Raw genomic sequence first — 18,071 nt, forward strand, 5'->3', positions numbered from 1 at the left:
AACTCAATAAAACATTAAAAAAAAAATAATCAAATTACAGTAAAAACATGGTTATAATTGATGCATCTAAATTTTAATTTTTCTAAAAACATTTTACTTGAAGAACAGATTTTATAAATATACATTTTTAGTATAAGATAATAAAAATTAAAAACAATAATAATATTGATGATGCACATTGGAATAAATCTAAAGTATGATACTGATCAACTATTAGGTTGGTGCAAAAATAATGCCGTTTTTTATGTTCAACTATATATATAAAAACGACATTATTTTTGCACCAATCTAATATGTAAAAAGGTGAGAATGGGGAAGAGAACTAGTTCTGAAATGAAAGTTGTTATTATATGAAAATGTATGATTTTTAAAATTTATGGATAATTTTAAACAATTATTTTTAGAAAGTGTGCCACATTTTTTTTTTTTTTTGCAAATTCAAACTTTTGTAATAAATAAAGACACTTTCAAAGTTTCCTTAATTTTATTTTAATTCAATAAATGTTCAGATAATGTTTTATTTCATGTTATTGTATTACTTTAGTGTATTTGTTTTGTTTTTAAGTAAAAATTGCAGGGAGCTTTTAACATTTTTAGATAGGTTTTTCTTGATTTGTCTTCCCCCCCCCCCTTGTTCTGAAAGGAATTCTTAAAAATGAAAACAAAAAAAATTGTCTAAAATAAACAAAATGTACAATTGCCAAACTTTTTTTCCAGAATTACTGGATTTGGCATCTTGATCTTTATTCTTGATCTAAAATGGAACACGTACATCAAGTCTGCCGCCAAGGTCGCTGGGAAGATGGTGGGATCCTTCTACCGCTCCAGAAGATATCTCACTAATGATGCAATTCTCTATCTCTATAAAAGCCAAGTACGTCCAAGGATGGAGTACTGCCACCACATCTCGGCAGGAGCTGTCAAAAACAGCCTATCCTGCCTTGACAGAGTACAAAATAGACTTTGTGGCTTAGTGGGGGATGCCCTTTTCTCTTCCCTGCAACCTCTCTCTCACAGAAGAGACGTTGCGAGCCTGTCTTTGTTTTATCATTACTTCCATTGCAAGTGCTCGTCTGAGCTCCAATCTCTGGTCCCCTCTCACCAATCTTTCATGATAAACACCTGTCTAGCTGAAATCACTGTCAATAACTTTCCACACTCTTTATCTGTGCCTAAATCAAAGCGTAGATTCCACGAGCAAAGTTTCTTTCTTAGAAGTGTATGACTGTAAAACTCTCTTCTGTTTGCCTGTTTCCCACCTGACTACAATTTGGATGTCTTCAAGTCTAACATAAACAAATTCCTGATGAACCGCTCTCTTAAGTAAGACACTTCATCAAATATCCAATACTAATGATTACTACGATACTATCCCATTGATTACTGTACATGCAATAACCCTTATCCCGGAGTGGCTTCCAGGCTTTGATAAGTGATGACCTCCATGTAAAAAAACAAACAAACAAAAAAAAAAACAGGGTTAATAAGCCGTAAATAAAAACAACGAATCATTCCTCTCACTACTACTGTTACCTTTTATTTATGTTATTCACCCTTCCCCCCACCATTTAAGAAATTACATGTGACATGTGCACAGTGACAAACAAGCAAGATAACAAACAACCTCATTAGATTTTTAAATAGTATACAGATTTTCAATTTTGAAAAAAATAGAACTTTTTGTGATAATTTATTTGAACTGTCCATTTTCATTAATTTATTTGAACTGTTCATTTTAATTAATTTATTTGAACTGTTCATTTAAATTTATTTGAACTGTTTATTTAAATTTATTTGAACTGTTTATTTTTATTAATTTATTTGAACTGTTTATTTTTATTAATTTATTTGAACTGTTTATTTTTATTAATTTATTGGAACTGTTTATTTTAATCTATTTGAACTGTTCATTTTAATTAGTTTATTTAAACTGTTCATTTTAATTAATTCATTTGAACTGTTTATTTTAATTAATTCACTTGAACTGTTCATTTTAATTCATTCATTTGAACTGTTCATTTTAATTAATTCATTTGAACTGTTCATTTTAATTAATTCATTTGAACTGTTCATTTTAATTCATTCATTTGAACTGTTCATTTTAATTCATTCATTTGAACTGTTCATTTTAATTCATTCATTTGAACTGTTCATTTTAATTCATTCATTTGAACTGTGAAGATAAACACTATTTTTAATTTTTATTTGATTTTAGGTTTATTTAATAAAAAAATAAAACGAAATAAATTTTGGATAATTGAGTTTGTTTATTCGAATGATGGTGTAAAAAATGGATGGTCACATTTAATGCTACCAAGACAAAGCCTATAACAACAAAAATAAACTTTTCTAATCATTGTCACGGTTGATAACATCCTTTCTGAAAGTCCAATGTTTAAACTCCTCAGCCTGACATTCTCAGGTAATATGAAGTGGATGATACAGCCAAGTCTGCCGCAAAGATAGCTAGCTACTAGAAGACTTCTCACACCTGCCAATATTCTATATCTCTATAAAGCCACCATTCGTCTCTATATGGAGTACTCTTGTCACATCTGGGCTGGTACACCAACCTCTTATCTCTCCCTCTTGAAGAGGGTGCAAAAAAGAATTTTCAACCTAATAGGTCCTGCACAGTCTGCCAAGCTTCAGCCCTGTTGCATCACCATAATGTTAAATCCCTGTGCTTATTTTACAAATACTTCAACGGAATGTGCTTCGCTAAACTTTCATTTGTGCTTCCTCAATGTAAATACTTCCAATGAGAAATAAAACCTCACTCCTTCAAATTAGAGGTTCGTAGACATCAGAGAAATTTTCTACTCTAGGAAATTCTCTGTCTACTCCTTGTTTATCAACCGTACAAATATTCAGAAATTTAAATGTAATATGAATAAACAAATTGATATCCAACTCCCCACCCAGATTGCTCTTTATATATATAAAAATCCTATAAATGTAGCCCCTATTGCAATAGTCTCATATGTTTCAGTGTCAATATGCTTTGTTTTTGATCATAAATTTTATTCTAATCAACAATAAATAAAAATGTTTAAAAAAAAAAAATTCATTTGCGTTCACACGATTTTTGTTTTCTTTATTAAAACTTAGACGTTGTGTGAGAACATCATAATGGACTGATATTGCCTCAGATGATAGCTAAGGAGATGTGCTGGAACGATCAAGTCGTCTCTTGGGTCTGATCACTATAAGTGGCTATCATCCATGCTACAATTTTTCAAGAAAATTTAGTTAAGACTCATTGAGTATCAATTCAAATCACATGTTTATTCCAGCGATTCACTACACTAATAAAAACTAACAGTACCACTTTTTTTACTAATCGACCATTGTTTCTAAATTTTTTAGATTACGATAAATTATTTGGATTATCCGAACTACGGTCCTCCTCTTGAATGCTATTTTCACACTATTTCAGCAGATGTAACCTCCAACCTTCTTCAGGTGTATCTTGTCAAACTCAGGACTGTCAAACTTGAGAATTTGCATGGCATTTTGAACAGACTCACGAAGGTAAAGGTTGTTATTTTATTTACTTTATTTTTTGTAATGTCTCCTGATGAAGATTAAATGAAATCAACAGGTAGTATCATTAATAATCTGCAAACGATGTCTAGACTGGCTCAGACATACCTTAGATTGGCTGCAGAGAGAATTGTGAATCAAGTGCTTCAATGAAGCCCTGATGAAAAAAGAAAAAAGAGAAAAACCAAAAATATACTGGAATAGACAATCGAGAGAGATTTGATTGCAATGGGAAGAAATTGGAGGGATGCTGTGGATCTGACGCCAGATAAAAAATTATGGTATACTTTGACTGCCTTATGCATCATGGGATGTGGGAGTTCCTAAGTTTATATAAGTAAGATGAAGGTGTTAGCTATACTCAGAATATAATTGCGAATTACTTAAGATTTCTACTCAGTTATAGCTGACAGAACAAGAGCATGCTACCTTTGTAAAATGAATAAAAGTTTCTGTTCAAAATTCCCGAGTTTGACAGAAAGATTTCCAAGTTCTACAAGAGATATCTGAAGAAGATTTGAGGTTACATCAGCTAAAACGTTGTGTGAATAACAATAATCCGAATAATACAAATAGTTTACCATTATTATAAAGAAGCAGAAAACTTGCCATCTTGTTCTAAGTATTCGTTTTAAAGTATATACAACTTACTGTATATATCTTTAATATAAACCTATTGTAATTAAAAAAATAATAATAATAATATTCGTTTAACTGACCTCACTTAAAAATCGATGAAAATAGTATTTTTAGGAAGGTTTTGGTAATTTTTTCTTTTTATTAAATCACTTTAATTACTGTTAATATCGAGAAAACTAGTGCATATATATAGGAAAATATACCTTTTGCGGCTAGGAGCTATGTGTAGTATCTGTTCTGATGCTACACTTAATTTATTCTTAGTCAGTGTAGGGGAAACTCTTCTTTACTAAGATAATTTGTATTTTGCCTACTGACAGAGTGCCCTTTTGGGGGGAGCTGGTTTTCGACCACATTAAAAACGACCTTGTGTCACATTTTGCTCTCGTGGGGAAGTAAATAAATACTTTATATGGGAAAATAGGGCAATAAAATTACAAATGAATAACACCAAACATTAATTTATTATCAACTGTTTAAAAATTAGTTATGCATAAACATACAAATAGCTGTATTTGGGTTTTTGCTCTGTACTATATATATATATATATATATATATATATATATATATATATATACACACAGTATTTCCAAAATATTATGTTGTATTATTGATTTAAATAACAGTGAATCGTTTTGATGATAATATGACTTTCACATTTATTTATTTAGAAAAGACAAGTGAAATACCAAAGCAGAAGAAAAAATAAAGGATGAAAATAAAAAAAGACAAGGTGTGGTGGGATACGAGATGAAAATGACTACACAGTCTTGTAACAACACAAACATTTAAATGTTATTCATGATGGGCTGGCAGAAGAAATCCAATTGCATCAAAAGGTTATGATTTTTAAATGCTAAAATATTTAACTACAAAAATATCCCTTTCGTGTTGTCGTTACAGTCATCAGTTCTAATCTAGCGCCACTTTTTGATTATAGCCCATCTCTCAGCATATAATCCTCTTTCTCGTTTTATTCCATCTTCGTCTGCATTTGAGTTTTACGTTAGGCTATTCTACTCTAATGACGATCGCTGACCGTGGTCAAAATTTCCATTTTTTTTTTTTTTTTCATAAAATGAAATATATTTGTTACATCCATTTTTATATAGCAAAAATTGGAATCCCCATACCGCCAATGATGCCTGGTTAAACAGACAGGAGAGAGAAAAGATAACGAAATACCAAGGTCTCATTTAAGATATAGAAAAGAAACTGGAATCTTAGGAAGATCTCCATTATTCCAGTAATCATAGGAGCAACATGGCTCATGAAAAATAATCACAAAACTACCTTGCTAATATACCCAGTGAGTCAAGCGCAAGAGAGAGTCAAACAATTGCACTTAAAATGACGGTTAGAATCTTAAAAAGATCTCTTGGTTGGAATATATGAGATAGTGAGTGAATGTTTGGCATCTGGTAGGATAAAATAAGAAAATTGAAAAAAAAAAATTAAAAAAAAAATAATAATAAATGCATTATTTGTAAAAATCCAAATATTCACTGAATGACCATTATCATCATAATTGGTTTAACGTCTGTTTGACATGCTGGAATATGTCGGACGGTTTGTAGACATTGATTTCTGAACTAATCTGCTCAGTATTACATTTCCGAATTTTTTGAGATGAGGATTGATAATTTATATTTGGATTGGTCCACAAGGACCAGTGCTATAGTATTGGTAAAATTCAATTCTAAGCTACATTCTTGTGAAGATTAAAGGTTCAATCCTCAGTGTGAGCGCCACTAAAACAATACAATTGCGAATTACTTAGGAGTTCTACCTAGCCATGGCTGACAGAACGAGAGCATGCTGCCTTTGTGGATTAAATAAAGGGTTCAATTTTAAAGTCCGTGCAAATTTCTGACAGAAAGATTCCCAAGTTTGACAAAATACACCTGATGAAGATCGATTACATTGACTAAAACATTGCATGAAAAACACTGAAGATGAGAAGAGTAGTCTAAATAATCCAAATAATATGAATAATCTGCCCAGGTCTTCATTTATCCATCTTTCACCCAAATCCATCCTCATCACTTCCTACCATGTTTTTCTTGACCTTCCCCTGCCAAATGACCTTGCTACCACAATGGTTCTACATCTACTAACCATTCTTTCAATGTAGCCATCCCATCAAAGTCTTCTGTTCTCAACACATCTCCATGTACTGTCCACATTTAATCTTCCTTTAATCTAAGCCTATTTTCAAGATTTTGTATCATTTTCATATTTCTTTTCATGCAATGCATGTCCTCAACCATCAGTGGCCAGATTTTACTTCCATACCTCATCACAGTGTATATACATACCTGATACACTCTTCCCTTAATCGGCAGTGGTAATGCTCTGCTCGTTAGTTATGGCAAAAATTTCATTGGATAATTTTGCTCATTAGCCAAGCGGTTAAGGCGACACCTATAACAGATGGTTTCTTTTACTGAGATTTTTGAATGCTGTACCAGTCATTTTTCTTTTTTTCTTTTTTTTTTCCAGCCCCATAGATTAAATTAATCCTTTATTTAAGAATAGTGCTCAGAAAAAATAAGACACAGAATGTTAATAAAAAAAAGTAGCAAGATATATAATAAAAATACAAAAACGATTTCTAGGCATCTTTGCTGTATCAACCATCAGATTATACACATCTTGAAACAATGTAAACAAGCATTTTTAGTTCTGAATTTTTCAGATAAGGTATATTGTTTAATTTAATTGAACAATTGTTCTCATCCCGAGTGTTATCTGCACAACGTTTCAGTCGCTGTAACCTCCGACCTTCACAAGGTGTAAAAGTCACCATGTTTTGGTCAGGAAAAAAGAACACAACTTCATCACATATTTAGAGTTTTCTTTATCACCCCCCCCTCCCTCCCTATAGAAATTACTTGTTTGCTTATTAAACACCTTTATTTATTAGAAACTAGCTGGCCGCTCGGATTTATTATATTTTATTGGACCGAATATATAGTAATGATTTTTATTTATTTTATTATTATTTATTATTATTTTATATTATATAATATTATATAATATTATTATTTTATTATATTTTATTGGACCCAATATATAGTAATGATTTTAAAAGTTTAAACAGGAAATGACTCATGCATCACCACGGAAAATCGAAACCAAGCTTTTAGCTTACGATTTACTTTTTCTTTTGACATTAATGCCCGAGCTATGAAGACATGTTTGCTGTAAGGCTAAATATTAAAACGTGAACTAATAGCTATTACGTTACGCATGCATATTCGTAATGCCATCGTTTGACCTTCCCCTGGCAAATTCCATTTTTGAATCTTCACATTTTTACACCAATTTTTCCTGGCTAAAACACAAATACAAAGTTTTGCATGGGTTCGAATACTTTATATATTAAGTTTCATGTCTGTAGACCAAAAACTTACAGAGGAGTTTGGTAGGCAAAAGTTTTTAAACAAATATATAGATGCATACATAAATATATATATATAGAAAGAGGATTGTGTTTACTATAAACTTTTTATGCAAATATTATGCAAGTATAAATCATGTACAATATCTGCATGAATATAAATACACGTAAAAGTTAACTAAAGATGATCATCACATAAGAAAACCGAAAAAAAAAACTAACAGAGAATTAATTAAAATGAATGTTTAAAAGAATATGCAAATTAGCTAGATATTTTGCAAATGAATGCAATTCCACGACTCATATATAAGAAAGTTGTATTTTCTTTTTAAATGAATAGAAAAAAGGATTTTTAATATCAATAAAAAAAAAAAAAACAACAAAAAAAAAACATCTATAGGAGTATAGACACCCATTACTCTCAAGGGAGATAGTCCCAAACAGTCACCCCATTTTTTCAGAGTTGCCCCTCTTTACTGTCTTTTTTTTTCTTCTCACATATAAACAACTCTGATTTTTTGGTGCAAGGCTATAAATGGTCCACAAGTAATCTTCTTTATTATAAAAATCTGAAAAAAACTCTTTCTAATGTGCGTACTTGTCACTGCATGAAAATGTCATATTCCAAAAATCATGTAAATCGATCAAGTAGTTTTTTATTTTTTTTTATTTAAGAAAATCAAATATTATGAGACAGTTTATCGAAGAAAAACTTAACGCTATCTTGTTTTTGTATGATACACAGCTAGCGACACCTATTGGGAGTGTTTGGAATATGACCAGAAAGGGGCAGATAATCGACTTTCCACACTATAGAAAAAAAAAACTTGGAAAATTAAGACATTTATAAGTTTTTGAAGAATTTGAAAACGAAAATAACGTTTAAAATTCCAGCAAACGAGTAGTTTCCAATATATGAAGAATTTTACGTAAATTGAGCACCCATACATTGACGCTCCTCCAACAAAAATTTGACAAATGTGTATTTCAGCGGCGTAAATTCAAGTTTTACACAAGTGATAGCCATAAAATGGGTGATCATTATACGTTAAATTATTATAGAAAAATGATCACCCACTTTCTTTAAACTAACATTTCTTCATATATTGGAAACTACTCTTGCTGGAATTTTAAACGTTATTTTCGTTTTCAAATTCCTCAAAAACTTATGTCTTAATTTTCCAAGTTTTTTTTCTATAGTGTGGAAAGTCGATTGTCTGCCCCTTGCCGATCTTATATTCCAAACACTCCTAATAGGTGTCGCTAGCAGTGTATCATTCAAAAACAAGATGGCGTTAATTTTTTCTTCGATAAAATGTCTCATAATATTTGATTTTCTTAAATAAAAAAACCTACTTGATCGATTTACGTGATTTTTGGAATATGACATTTTCATGCAGTGACAAGTACGTACATTATGAAGATTTTTTTTCAGATTTTTATAGTAAAAAGATTACTTGTGGACCATTTATAGACTTGTACCGATTTTTTTTTCTTTCCCCTTTTTCCCCGTCCTTCCTTTCCCTTTTTTTTTTTCTTGCTACCCTTCATTTTTATAGCCTATCAGTCATAATAGAATCTGTAGACTGAAAATTAACAGAGTTATAGTGAAGGAAAATGTACACAGACACGTTCACTTTTATAGATATACTAGCATTTCAGCCCGGCGTTGCCCGGGTGTTTGGATGTGTCTGTTGAGCAAAAAAAAAAAAAAAAAAAAAAAAAAACGGTCAATTTTTTTAACTTTGACCCCTATTATGACCTCTTAACATTTATTGTTTTGGGCTCAAATCAATATATTAAGTTAGATCCATATCCAAGGAACCTATATCTAAAATTTCAAGTCTTTAGACCCAAAATTGTCGGATGAGTTTGGTAGAGTTCTCAAAAATCAAATCGTTGAACTTTGACACCTTAACAACCAAATTTCTGGCTGAAAACCGATCACATAGATTTTCCCAAATCTCAGTACACTGTATATCAAATTTCAAGTCTTTAGACTAAAAATTGACAGAGTTATTGCGTAGGTAAATGTACACAGACACACAGACAGACACGTTCACTTTTATAGATATATAGATAGATTATATTATATTATTATATTTTTGAAGTTTTTTTAAACACTGTTTTGAACATTTTCTAGTTCTTTTTTCTCCACTTTCGTTTTATTTTTATCTATTTTTTTTATTTATTTATACATGTATTTCCGTATGCCCTGTTTACTGTTTCTATCTCTTTCTTTCTCTACTTTCTCTTTTATCTTACATATTTTTCCTTTCTTCTTTTATTGTTAGCTCTTCTTTAAATCATAGCGACCTCGAATTTTTTTTATACTATTACCTACATATATACTACTCCTCCCATTACCCTATATGCTGTAAATAATTTTAATTACTATTTACTATATTATCCTATTCCTCCATTCTCATTTCATATATAAAAGTCATTAAGCCAGTTTTTTTTCTATATTTGCATTTTGTATAATTCTGGCTCATCTCCTTTTCTGATGAGAAGAATTTACCGTCGAAATACTATGGCCTAAATAGGATTTTTTATTAATTTCCTCCTTAACTATTCCTTATTGTTCTGATGATATATTAAAGTTATATATAACTTTTATTTCTCATTTTTCATTTAATATATATATATATATATATATATATATATATATATTTAAAAATAAATGTTAAATTTCAACGATATTTCTCGTGGTTGACGGTGATACTGTGGATTTGTTCCTTGCTAATGGAGTCAGAGATGTCTTCATTGCCAGATTTGAATCTTCCGACCTATGATAATCGTGACACCCTACACTGATGATTCATGAAAGGATGAAACACTAGTGTCTGTAGGTTTTTAATAATTATTATAGTAAATATATATATATTTTAAAAAAATATATATATATTTAAAAAAAAAAAAAAAATGTCCGCCCACCTAACTTGTAACAAATTACCACGTGACTAGGAAAAAATGTATATATAAGTAAATTAAAAAACAATCTGTACATTTATTTCTACAATATGCCTGAGGATGATAGAAGTACTTCTGTCGAAAGCGCTCGCGATTATGGATCCAACATATACAATTTCGAGAAGAACACAAAAAGGACTATTCGGAGATTGGAGAAGATAAAAAGGAAAATTGTAAAACAGAATAATTCCGTGCTATTCAATAATATTTGTCTAAATGAGAAAATGCTGCCTAAATATACACAAACAATATATATATATATATATATATATATATATATATATATATATATATATATATATAAAATGTATGAGGTATGAATAATTATCCAAAATAGAACCAAAGAAGGAAATAATTATAATCTATTTGTTTCTTTCTTCTTTATCCTTTCCGTTCTCCCCCTCCTACCATCTTGAGCCCCTCCAAGCAAGCACAAGTTTAACTATTCTGAATACATGAACCCAGACATAAACCAGATATTTCAGATTTTTTAAAATACATATTTCTGGATGATCAGAATATTTTCGTTCTCCTTCCTGGTGACATGATATCAAAAAGATTTCAACAAGTTTTAGACAGTTGACAATGAAATACAATGCTGGTAAAATCATTAGTAATGTCTTCCATGGATTTAAAGAAAGCACAGCAACTTGACACTGTGGTTTGTCTCATGAACAAAACAATAATAAAATGGAGAAAATAAAGGATTGGTTTTATGTGGTAAGCAATCCTTTGGCATCCTGATGACATGATAAGCCAGAAAAGATTGTTGTTGGATAATGGTAGTCATTATAATGATAAAGTCTTGTAGTGCAGTACCGTATAATGGCACTCTGTCATGCAAAGTTATCGTCATGATGCACTGTAGACATTTGATACCAAAGTTTTCAAGGATTCTGATATATTGATTGTGCAACAACTATAGAGGAGATGAAAACTTAACTAAACAGATATTTTGCAGTTTTTGTCTGTAATGAGTCTTCTTCAGAGTCTAGCAAAAGAAGATACTGCTTCTCTAATTTGGTTTAGAACATTTCTGCTGATGCTGCTCTAACCTGAAAAGTGTGGAGCAGAGTAGATAATATGTAAAAGAAACCCTGGAATTGTTGTTGATTGAGTGTTGAGACATGAAATAACCATTTTTATGTGTTGGCTATGTCTGTATGATATAACTCGTATAAGGGAAATGGTCGCAAGAGTTTGAAGGAAAACACCGTCTTCGTTACAATGATATACATCAATCTTTTATTTGGATACAACCAAGGAGACCAGACATTGCCCGGGAATAAATGAGGATCAACGAATGTTTCACCTTCCCATATTTTATATAATAGTAAAGATATAGATACAGGAACGCAAACATGCAAGTTGAGTTGCTTGATCAGGACGTATAATAGCAGAAAGGTAATATAGGTAGAGTTGATCTTGAGTTTATTTCCGCCTCTCATCATGATGTTGATGTTGAAACGAAACGTCACGTTTGTCTATGTTGACATTTTGACTTGAACTGTTTTGTATTACAAATAAATCAAGCTTTAGGCAGAAATTAGTAGTATGAAATATTCAGTGATGTGCAAATCGCCTGTGTATCAATATTCAAGTTTGGAGGTGTCTGTTTTTGCCTACCAAATCACAACCTTATTATTACACAATGGATTGTGTGTACCCATAAGAGAAAATGGATCTTTCGTCATGTATTTTTTGCAGATACCGAAGATAGATGAATTTGTTGAAAGAGTTCATGCCCACTGATATATCACTTCAGGTTTTGCCCAGCTTCTCATACGCTTGTGCAGCAGTTATAAAAGTAGTTTGTAGTATGTTGAACAAAGATGGCGGCAGTAAATCAAATCGGCAAAGAATCAAATGCAGTTTCAATCTTGAGTGTTAATTCCTAGTAACAAAGATGGCAGTGAAGAATCAAATGCAGGTTCGTGACAGAGATGACGGTGAACCGATTGAATCCAAAATTCTTAGTAACTTTTGAAGCTTCTGATTGGTTGGTTATTATTAACGTATTATAACGGTGGTTATAAAAACGATCGTTGAAATCATTGGTGTCATACCTCATTAGGAGCCAAAAATATTTCAATAAAGACACAATTGTAAAATCTAGAAGAGTAGAAAGCAAACCTTGGATTTACTTTAATTCTCACTTCCCTTATTTTGTCCTTTAGTCCTCACATTCAAAGAGCAATGTTTTTAACAAAGAGAATTACTGTTTTCTGGGTATCCAGCTAACACTTATCTATGACAAGTTTTTCACCTTGAAATAGTATATTTTTAGCTCCTTACATCAAATGACTGTATGCCTTGTCTGGAGCGATTTCTATTAAAAAAAATCATCTGCATAGTGGTGTTCAATAATGCATTTTGGTGCTATCTTTGTAATTATTTTGTACCTTCAGATGTTAAAGTGTGGCACAATGACGTAGCCCTGTTTGAGGAAGTTGGGGGGGGTTCTACATTAATTAGCTCCCTTTATATTTGATTATATTTGATAGAAATCTCTCTTATGGTACTTTTGTTTCATAGGAAACGATAGTACCATAAAAGAGATTTCCATCAAATATAAATTTCACAGTGACACTACTGCATCATTAATTTCCTTATGGAGAAGTATTGTCACACACATAGAAGAAATCTGTTGAAGAACTGGAGCAAGGTTTCACCCCGATGCACAAGAGCACACAATGAAGGGCTTGCATTCATCGCCTTCAATCGTCATATATTATACGTGCCATCATCCCTAGATGAAATTGCAAACTATACCAACAAAAATTGGTTCTTGTTCAAAATTCACACGATATTAAAAAACAAAAATAAAGATAAAGTCTGCATAACATACTCGTGATGAAATGAAAATATATTCCAAATCTGCTAAGAAGAATTTAGCTCTGAAATGCCATGGCCTAAAGAGGTTTCTCTTTCTCTTTCCCCTCTTCCTTATATATTGCTTCGATGATATAATAGTTTTATGTAACTTTTATTCCTCATCTCTTATTCTAAATATTCCTTTATTTTTAAATTATATTCCTAAAATCACGCAGTTTTATTCTTAAATAAGAAAATATAATAATAATAATAATAATAATAATAATAATAATAATAATAATAATAATAAAAATCAAGTAATTTTATTTTTAAATAATAATATAAAATTTTATGAGTATTCAAGAAATAACTGTCTTGCCTACTCAAATAACAATGGCAATAACTCAACAATCATTTATACTTCTAGATTTATGTTGTAATTCCTACAAATTCCCATTAGTTGCTTAAAAATAATTTTCATATTTAATAATATAACTACTTGATCAATTTACATAATTTTCGGAATATGATATTTTCGTTTCGTCACAGATTTATTTTGTTTTTGTTTTTTAATATAAATGCATTATGGACAAGAGCCAAAAATTCCATGGACAACAAAATTTTAACAGAATGTTTCATAAAATACCCTTGTTTATTGTGTCAAAAGCCTTCAATAAAATATTGAAAGATGTGTTTCATTAATTAATTTCTATTTTAATCCCATAAATTATTTAGAATTGAAAGAAAAAAGCCAGCTCTCAGTATCCACATGGGATGCCGAATTATTTTCTTCCTTTTCTTTCTTCACTAATAACAAGGAAGACATTCACAGGCAACACAAATTACAATAAATACATTGAGATCATTGCCAATGCTGCTGCAAAGAAGATAAGCTCTCTCCAACGTGGTAGAAGGGTACTAAACACCTAAGAGTATCCTGTGCCTCTACAAAGCCATTATTCGCCCATGCATGGGGTATTGTTGCCATATCTGGGTTGATGCATCTGCCACTAGTCTCTCACTTTTATGAAGGGTTCAGAAAAAAGTCACCAATCTGAGAGCTCCTGCACTAACTCCAACCGCTATCCCATCGCTGAAATGTGGCATCCCTCTATTTTACAAGTATTTTAATAGAATTTGCTCTGACGAACTCAAATCACATGTTACTCCTCAATGTAAATACCCCCAACAAGCAGCAAAATCTCACCCCTACACTGTAGAGATCCCTAGTTACCAGAAAGCCTTCTACTCAAATAGTTTCTCCCCTCGAACTGCTAGACTTTGGAATTCTCTCCCGGGTCACTGCTTCCCTGACAGTACTGACATGCAGAAGTTGAAGAGTAATGTGAACAGATATCTCGTTGCTCGCCCTCCTACAACTATCCCAGTAAATTTGGTCCCAAATAGTAGTCCCTTACATCAAAGTGACACTGTGTCTTGTTCGGGGTAAAATAACAGTAAAAAAAAAATAAATAGAAAAAAAAATCAGCATTGATAGTTGTTGTTCTTTCAACAGACCAAAATGAAGAGAAACTGACACTTGTCCTAAACACACACAGATGATGTCATATCCAAAACCAAACTCATCTTCAAGCAAAAATCTCATTCATTTTATTCAACTATTCTGGATTGCAAACAGTGTCTACATAATCCTAATCTTCGCCTTGAAATCCAATGTTTCAGGTTTGCACATGCATACAGCAACCGTTTCCAAGCGGTGAGCTCATGCCAGTTGTGACTGCTTATCCTTCGGTCTGCGGGCACTGTCACGACAAAATTAAACATACAAACGAAGAGGTTTTGATGTTGTTCCTGACGCTTTACCTAGAGTTGTTCACAGTGTCAAAGTTTTTGTTATTTAATTTGGTATCACTAAATACATATTTGTAAAAGAGGGTTGCCCTTTTTCTGTTATTCTTGGCCTTCGGGCCAGGATCAAAGTGTAGTATCTGTTCTGGTAGATACTACAAGCAAAGACCATATGTGGGGGCAACCCCACATATAAGACCTTGGTCAATGTAGGGGAAACCCTTCATACCAATTGTCATTATCCAGCTCCCCTACTCCCCGGGGGATTGGTCCCCATTTCCCCTTCACTCCTCACATTAAAAATCGGCCTTGTGCCTAATTTGCTCAGTGGGGGAGCAAATAAACACCCTGTTCTGCAGATGCTGCACTTAAGGTAATTTGTACCAGTCAATAGAGGGGAAACCCTGTATACTGGGACAATTATTATTTTTGGCCACAACCAGAGTGCCCCCTTTTTACCCTACTTTTAGGGGAGCTAGATGCACTGAGACTAAAGCTGCTTTCAGGAACGCCAGCAACCACTGTAAAAGAGTAATAAAAAATGCAAGAGAGCTATATGCCCAGTCTGCTAAATCCAAGGTAGCTGATCAGCGGCTTGGTTCCCACCAATTTTGGCAAATAACAAATAGGATCCTGAACAGAAGTGTGCGTTCTATCCCAACCATTATCAATGGACCAGAGGTCATCTCGTCAGCATCAGACAAGGCCAAACTACTTGCAAAGAACTTTGCAGCTAATTCTACCCTATGCGACGAAGGCCATCAACTCCCCATATTTCCTCCTATAACACAGAACAAGCTAGGTAACATACAAATATCCATGCATGAGGTCGCCAAGCTAATCAAGAACTTTGATTCCAGTAAAGCAACTGGCCCTGACGGCATCCCAATTATAGTGTTAAAAAAGCTTCAACCAGAACTTGCTCCCATACTTACAAAACTGTTTAAGCATTGCCTTAAGGAGAAGTGCTTTCCGACTCCCTGGAAGACCTCATCAGTTTGCCCTGTATTTAAGAATTCAGGTGATAAGTCATCTCCCTCTCAATACAGACCAATAAGTCTCCTGTGTGTTATGAGTAAGTTGCTGGAATCCATATTAAATAGAGAAAAAAAAAACAAAAAAAAAATGGTTTTCCCCCACATTAAAAACGGCCTTGTGTCACATTTGCTTTCGTGGGGAAGCAAATAAATACCTAAATACATATTTGTATCAATTGTTTTATACTATAAGTCCTGAAGTAAACATGGTGTTCAGTTAAACATATATTGTTATGTGTTGTGTCAGTACAGCATGATACTAACAACATACCGTTAATAGCAAAAGCTGTATTCTAGTGAGACAAAATAATTATTGTTCAAGTTATAATGAAACCATGAAACACTGTTCTAAACAGTTGCAGCAGCAGAAAAATGATTTTTATAAATATTTAATTTTGATTGATTAATTTTTACAAAATACAGTAGAACCCTGGGATACGGTGGCCCCAGGATACGTTTCTTTCATATTACGATGTGGAATACAATGTTTTTCCAGCTCCTGATTACTGTATTTGCCCCGCCTTATGGTATTATTTATAAAGTTATTTGATTATATACACGTGTATTATATACTGTACCGTATTTTGTTTCTAATTTTTAATGCCATATCCCAGGGTTCTACTGTATCTAATTTCGATTGGTTACAGAAAGAGTTGCTCTGTAAGCCAAGTACCTGTTTTGAACTAGCTATGTAAGTGAAAGCCCTAAGTAATCAACAGTGAGAGACTAAACCTGCCATACAAACTTTTGTCAGTCACAATGCAATGTTGCTAACTAATACTAAAATCAAATATAGTATTGGCCGCTATGCCATAGGTTCTTAGAAGACAATACAAGAGACGTGCACGAACTCATACATATACAATCTAAAACTCAGGAAGCACGCATTCACACACTGTTTACTCAGTGAATCTGAAATTTCCACAAAAATCTTTGCTAGATGTTTTTATAGCAACACTGTTTTATCAACAGTTACTACTAAACTTATGTGAGCAAACCACACACACACAGGCTGCTCCTGTTGATAAGAAACTCCAAATCATTCATTTTAGTTTTAATGGATAGATACTCATTATCTCCCTTTCTTCAAGAGAGACTCTACTCTTTTACTCAGATTTTAAACAGAGTTCATAAATGAATTTCAATTAATATGTGTATGAATTGGCTTTGTCATTTTTTGATATTGTTTTTCCCTACAATAAAAAAACAAAACAAAAAAAACACATTTGAAAGAAATGTGGCTCCTTCGATGAGACAATTTTGCAGCAGAATGAAAGAAAGAGATAGAGATAAGGTCATTATTCACAGATTTACAGAAAGAAAAACAGGACTAAGTATTTTTGTCACAGGTAAAGAATGGAAAGTGTCCCATATTTGACGATAATGGAACTCAGGTTAAGAGTGAATACGCACAAGCTAGGCAGCTTTTATTTATGTGATGAAAATATAGTACATATGCCATTCAAAGATTTTTATTTCTAAAAAAAAAAAAAGCTGGTGTGCATATAAACGTTTTGTTATTGCGCAAATTTTTATATCAGAAATTACAAAATTTTTAATTATCTTGCGAGAGAGAAAGGAAGGTATTTATCGCCTGCCCATAGCCGGGTGGAGGGGAGTGACACAAAGTCAGAAAGTGGGAAGAATTAAGCCAGCATCCCAAAGAAGGAACACTCTGGTCTTTGCAAAAAATGCCTGAGTAGCCCTGTCAGATCTCCTAGGACTACCCAGAAGGAATGTCTTAGTCCGACAGGCCACTGAAATGGCTCAGTCTCTGCTATACTGATTATTAAGATTGGAACCTCAGCTGGCATTCACCACCAATCGCTACTGAATGTCAAATGAATGG

General features: G+C 32.4%; 1 protein-coding gene and 1 long non-coding RNA gene across 6 annotated transcripts in view; one reads left to right on the forward strand and one right to left on the reverse strand.

Annotated features, from left to right (window-relative positions):
* LOC145291061 (colorectal mutant cancer protein-like) overlaps nucleotides 1-18,071 on the reverse strand; it is a 608,255-nt gene that overhangs the window by 243,032 nt on the left and 347,152 nt on the right. The gene's annotated exons all lie outside the window — the stretch shown is intronic.
* Nucleotides 1-18,071, forward strand: part of LOC145291089 (uncharacterized) — a 563,704-nt gene that overhangs the window by 65,927 nt on the left and 479,706 nt on the right. The window contains exon 2 of one of the 2 annotated variants that reach the window (XR_013869328.1): nucleotides 3,443-3,534. This is a non-coding gene — a long non-coding RNA (uncharacterized LOC145291089). Of the gene's footprint in view, nucleotides 1-2,253; nucleotides 3,535-18,071 lie in introns of those variants that run through there. The other variant, XR_013869329.1, reaches the window with a different exon arrangement.

The sequence above is a fragment of the Euprymna scolopes genome, chromosome 2 (assembly GCF_053919585.1).
Source record: "Euprymna scolopes isolate OS-2025 chromosome 2, ASM5391958v1, whole genome shotgun sequence".
Lineage (NCBI taxonomy): Eukaryota > Metazoa > Mollusca > Cephalopoda > Sepiida > Sepiolidae > Euprymna > Euprymna scolopes.